We start from the raw sequence: 6,446 nt of genomic DNA, 5'->3' as shown, positions 1-6,446 counted from the left end.
CTCCTGCCTGGACTATTACAATAACCTACTGGTAGGTAGGTTATTCCCACCTTCCTAAAGTTTCTCCCCATCCAAGCAATTCTCCATCCAGCAACTCAAGTGACTTTGCTAACACATAGGTATGACTGTATCAATTCCTATCCCCCAAAACTACCCCCCTGCCTCGATAAACTGGTCATTTTCTCTAGCTGTCTCCAATTCCTGAAATGTTCTTCTCCTTCCACTATGCTTACTGATCTACTGGCTTCCTTTAAGCCAACTAAAATCTCACCTTTTACTGGAAGTCTTCCCCAGTTCCTCCCCTCTTTTAATTATCCTCTATTTATCCTGTATATAGCTTGCTTTGTATATTATTTTATATGATCTCTTCCATTAGACTATGTATGTAGGGACTTTCTTTTGTCAATGACCTTCTTGAGCATATGACTCGAAATAGAATCAATCTCTAGGTCAAAGATTATGGACATTTTAGTCACTTTATTTACGTAATTCCAAATTACTTTCCAAAATGGTTGTAACAGCACTGCACTAGGGAGCTTATCTTTCCACAACCTCTCCAACATTGACTATTCTCATCTTTTATCATCTTTGCCAATTTGCTGGGTATGAGGTTAAACATTATAGTGATGCAGATTTACATTTTTCTTATTAGTAATTATTTGGAACATTCTTTCATATAGTTTTTAATAGTTTGCAATTCTTCATTTGAGAACCATTTGTTCATATTGTTTGACTTCTTGTCTTGTGGGGGATGGCTTTTGGTCATACATATTTTTATTAGTTGTCTATATAGCTTAGATACCCTTATCAGAGAAATTTGATATAAAGGGTTTCCCCCATCTATTTGATAGGTTTCCCTCCTATTCTAGATGCATAAATTTTGTTTGTGCAGACGCTTTTCAATTTCATGTAATCAAAATGACCTATTTTATCTTTTGTAGTTGCCTCAATCCTTTATCTGGTCAAGAATGTGTTACTTTTCCAGGATTGTGAAATTATCAGCTGCTTTACTTCTATTTTTTTTAATATTATGATCTTTAATATTCAGGTCACATCTCAATTTTGAACTTAATGTAGAATTTAGAGTAAGATGTTGGCCCAAGCCTAATATCTGCCAGACTGTTTTCCATTTTTGCCTTTCAAATAAAGAGATAAAGAATATTTTCTATCTTAAGTCAAATATAGTCTTGGAATAAGGAACTAGGTCCTGTTAGCAGAACCAAGTCAGTTTGTAAGATAGACTAAATATCTGTGGGCTCTAAAAGACTTCCGACTGGTTTGTGTTCCAAAAGAGCTTAGGTCCTGGGGCTATGATTCTGGAAACTGACAGGCCTATCTCATGATGGAAAGAAAACCTTTTTTCTCTACTTCCATACTGGATCTGTGAGTATCTGCCTTTCTTAGTAACAAGCTAGAGCCTCACTTCTGACTTCTATATTAAAAACAGAGATGAGAAAGCCAACTCCTCTTCTTCTGAGGAAGAAGCAGAACTTCAGATGAAGACTAGAGCTGAGGCCCAGTAGGTTGATAGAGTGAAAATATCCCAATGAGAAGAGAGAGAAGTGAAGAGCAGGAGAAAGCTCGATTCTTAGGGCACAGTCTGAAATCTCAATATCTCTACCCAGGCTTCTTTATCTAATGTTTCCTATGTGTACCTGAATCATGGAGAAAGAAGTAAAGTGGCTCCTGTCTGTTAAGCTAGGCAAAAAATTAAAACTATTTTTCACTATCTTCCTATGTACCCAATGAAATCACAAGCATAATTTTTAAAAAATGATCTCAAGGGCAGCTAAGTAGCACAGTGGAGAGAGTGCCAGACCTGGAGTCAGGAGGATCTGGGTTCAAATATGACTTAAGATACTTCCTAGCTATGTCACCCTAATTGCCTAGTCTTCGCTACTCTTCTGTCTTGAAACTGATGCTAAGACAGAAGGTAAGGGTTAAAAAAAATAAGAAAAAACAAGAATCGTCCTTGAACTGAATGATTTTTATTATTCTTTCTGAAAGGGGAAACCCTTTCTGCCACTCCATCATTGCCATTATAGAAGTAGAAAGAGACCACTCAGGACTAAAGATCCACCATAGGACTGTTGTGTTTATGTCACCAAAAAAATATCATCTGATGACCACATTCTCATGATAAGCCTCAGTTTTTAGACTCATTCTCCAATAGCAGACAAAGTCTTTTCTGGGCTTATATTAAAAGTCTTTTTAGATTGTTTGAAGTTACGAGAGTTTGATTCCTACTGACAAATCTACCCTTTGCAAACTCAGGACCTCTCCATGCCATAATGAAACATAAGGGCAAAACTTTTACAAAGGATCAATGATTTAAACATTTTAAAAATTGCTTTTAGATTGGAGGAAAATGGAATAGTATATTTATCTCAATTGTGGAAAGGAAACAATTTATCTTTCAAACAAGTGGAAAAAATGTTGGAGACAAAATAGATAGATTTGATGATATTAAAATAGAAATATTTTGCATGGTTAAAAATCAATATAACCAAAATAAGGAGTTGAAAAACATAATCAAGATAAATAAACCTGATTAAAGTCTGACATCCAGAATCTATGAGGAAATATTATAAATATGCAAGAGTAATAGCCATTCACCAGTGGATAAATGGTTAAAGAATCTGAACAGACAGTATTATAAAGCAAAAACATGAATTATAATCCACAACTTGAAAAATCATCCAACCTCTCTAATAATCAATGTAATGTAAATTAAAACAATTTTGAGATTCTGTTGGCTCCCTTTTAAAGGTAATGAAGGAGTGGAGGCTGAGGCATTCCAAAGATTAATGATTAATGACAATTAATAGATTAGATAGAAAAAAGCACTCCTGCCTTGGGGGTGAAAGGAGGTGGTCCAAATTTATATCCAAAGAGTAAGAAGAAATGAGGGCTGCGAGTTCAAGAAGTTCCCAAAGGAAACTGGTCCAGTGGACTGAATCTAAGTTATAAGGAGGTATGTTCATTCCTGAGAGGAGATTCATATATAACAAAATCAAGAAAATGGCTTAGAGATGGGAAAGCAGGTCACATGGGCTACTGAAAAATTTCTTAATGTAAGAGTGGCCAGTCCTTTGCAGGAGATAGCATTCTATTATAGTGGCAGTGCCCTTTGACTAGCACCATGGTTTTGCTAACACATACCTGAACAGATACCAGCCTTATACATATCAAATTGGCAAAAATCATTAAAAAAACAATAAAATCCAATGTTGCCTCAGGTGTAGGAGAATAGGCATTCTATTACATTGTCAGCACAGTTGAAAACTGGCAGATTATTTTTGTAGGGAAATCTGGAAATAAGTTACAAAACTGAATATATTCTTTGATTCTTTTATAGAAGATTATGTCTAAAGATGTTATTTAAATTTCTAGAAATCCCCTTACCTATGTATTTGTTCTAAGGCAGAAGAGCAGTAAGAGCTAGGCAATGGGGGTTAAGTGACTTGCTCAGGGTCACACAGCTAGGAAGTGTCTGAGGTCAAATTTGAACACAGGACTTCCCATCTCTGGGCCTGGCTCCCACAGAGCCACCCAGCTGCCCCCCTAAAGATGTAATTTAAATTTTAAGATGTTATTTAAAGCTTTAATAAGGGGGATGATCATGGCTCCTAGCTAAAGCTCATTTTTGGCTAGAAGATTGGGACTTTGAAACAATAGTTCAGACTATAGGACTAGAGTGAAATGGAAATATCCATTTGCCAATCTGAAAAACTGTTTCATGTGTATGTGTGTGTTGGATGAAATAAATAGCTGTCCTGTGCTTGACCACAAAATATGGCAAGCCCTCAAAGAGATGGGAGTACCAGATCATCTTACTTGTCTCTTGAGGAAATTGTATGTGTGCCAAGAAGCAACAGCTAGAATTGAACAAGGAACAACCTATTGGTTTAAGATTGAGAAGGAAGTAAGACAAGATTGTATATTGTCACTTTATTTAACTTATATGCAGAGAACATCATGTGAAATTCAAGGCTGGATGAATCATAAGTCAGAATTATAGTTGCCTGGAGAAATATAAACAATCTCAGATATCAGATACTACTTTGATGGCAGAAAGTGAAGAAGTAAGAAGCCTCTAGCTAAAGGTGAAAGAAGAGAGTATAAAAGCTAGCTTGAAGTTTAACTTAAAAAACAAAACAAGATGGCAACTAACTAGTCTCATCTTTTCATGGCAAATAGAGTGAAAAGAAATAGAACCAGAGTTAGATTTTATATTCTTGGGCTCAAAGATCACTGTGGATGGTTACCACAGCCATGAAATTAAAAGACGTTTGCTCCTTGGAAGGAAAACTATGGCAAATCTGAACAGCATATTAAAAAGCAGAGACATCACCTTGCCAACAATAACAATAGTCAAAGCCATAGCTTTTCCAGTAGCAATGTATGGCTGGGAGAGTTGGATTGTAAGGAAACTGAGCACTACAGAAAAATTGATGTTTTCAGATTATGGTGCTAGAGGCGGCTATTGAGAGCCCCTTGCACATCAAGGAGATCATATCAGTCAATACTTTAAAAAATTAATTCAGATTTTTCCTGAGAAGGTCAACTACTATAGCTGGAGCTTAAAAACTTTGATCACTTAATGAGAAGACAGGACTCAATAGAAAAGACCCCGATATTGGGAATGATTAGAGGCAAAAGGAGAAGGAGATGTCATGGAAACAACAAATGTGAACATGGACAGACTTAGAGAAATAGTGGAGGATAGAAAGACCTCCCATTCCATGGTCCATGAGGTGATGAAGTCTGACACAAATGAATTATGGAACAATAACAAACTATGCTTGATCTACTTTGCACTTTAATTATCTTTCTACAAAGTAGCATCTTAATCCTTTGGAGGAGACCCTTGACCCGAGACCTAATCTTTAAGAATTTTTTCTTATAGTTCTAGCATGGGGATGTAGTGAACCAGAGTGTAAGAAGGCCCTGACTCCCCTCTTTAGTGCTAGGCTCCCCCAAACTAAACCTGGTCCATGTGAACTTAGGCTCCTTGATGTTATAGGATACTTATCTCTAACTCTAGATGACAGAACTTTAAGAAGTGGGAAAAAAGACCCATTTGTATCAAAATATTCATAGCTGTTTAAAAAAACCCCTATAGTCAAAAACTGCTAAGAATGTATGCTATCAGAGAGTCAGTGTCCTGGGTTCAAATTTGGCCTCAGACATGTCCTAGCTGTGTGACTTGGGCAAGTCACTTAACCTCCATTGTCTAGCCCTTACCACTCTTCTGCCTTGGAACCAATACTATGTATTGATTATAAGACAGAAGGTTAGGGTTTATATAAAAAAGAATGCATATTATCAACAGAGAAAGGCCAAATAAATCGTACTATATTGATATAATGGGATATTATTATACTCCTGAAAAATAATCAATCAGTCCACAAGTATTTATTAAACACTGTAATAGGCTCTAGGTTCAACAACTCAACAACTCAAAAATCTTCTGAACCAGAATTCTTATCTCACCAGGCTAGCTCACTGCTTGCCTGACAAGCTGTTTTTAAACAGAGGCCCAATGGGTATGGCTGATCCTCTCAACCAATTGCATGGATTTTTTTTCTTAATTCAAAGAGTTATCATCCCTTTTAGATATCCCAAGGTATCTTGCTTACACGATTAAACTTCATCACTCAATTGAGACTTCTCTGGACATGAATTGGGTAAGGGTGGAACATCCCCCCTTACACAGATGTCACAGTCTGGCTCTCTCCTGCCTATGTAAGGTAGGCACAGTTCTGCATGGACCTTGGCTATACAGTAAGAGCAAGACACTAGTAGGAAAGCAGTGTGTGTGTCATCTGAATGGGAAGCCAGCATCAAGTCTGGTGAGGGTGAATAGGGACAGAGACAAAATAGCAGTTGGCAAAGAACCAATTTGTCTTCTGACCTCTAGTCTTTTTCTTCTGATAATACTTTTAACAGCAAGGTTGTGTTCACTCTTTGAGCATGAGCCAGGCACAGAAGCAAAGCAATTAATGAATGAATGCAGAACCGAGTGAGAGTAGAGACAGGTGCTGCGAATGAGGGCTTCAGAGCTGATTCTTATTGCCTGCAAAGCTAAGCCTAAACGACCACAAGAGAGAAAGAGCTGCAAAGATATCCAGATTTCTGAGTCACCACCATTCTATGGACATCAGTCTTTCCGGAGGTTTTTGAAAACCCCAGAGTGGAGGATGGATTAGAGTGGGGAAAGACTTGAAGAAGTGAGTCCAATTAAAAATCTCTTGCAATAGTTCTGGTGAGAGGTGATAAGGGCCTAAGCTAGGCTGGTGTCTGTGAGAGTAGAAAGGAGACATATGTGAGAGAATAAAATGATGAGTTTGGGTAATGGATTGGATATGTGGGTTGAGTGTGAGAGACGAAATGAGGATGGAATGTTGCCAAGGTTGTGAATGTGAGTGAAAGGAATGATGGTG

Source organism: Gracilinanus agilis, chromosome 3, assembly GCF_016433145.1.
Source record: "Gracilinanus agilis isolate LMUSP501 chromosome 3, AgileGrace, whole genome shotgun sequence".
Taxonomy (NCBI): Eukaryota; Metazoa; Chordata; class Mammalia; order Didelphimorphia; family Didelphidae; genus Gracilinanus; species Gracilinanus agilis.
Note: the sequence above shows the minus strand (reverse complement) of the source record.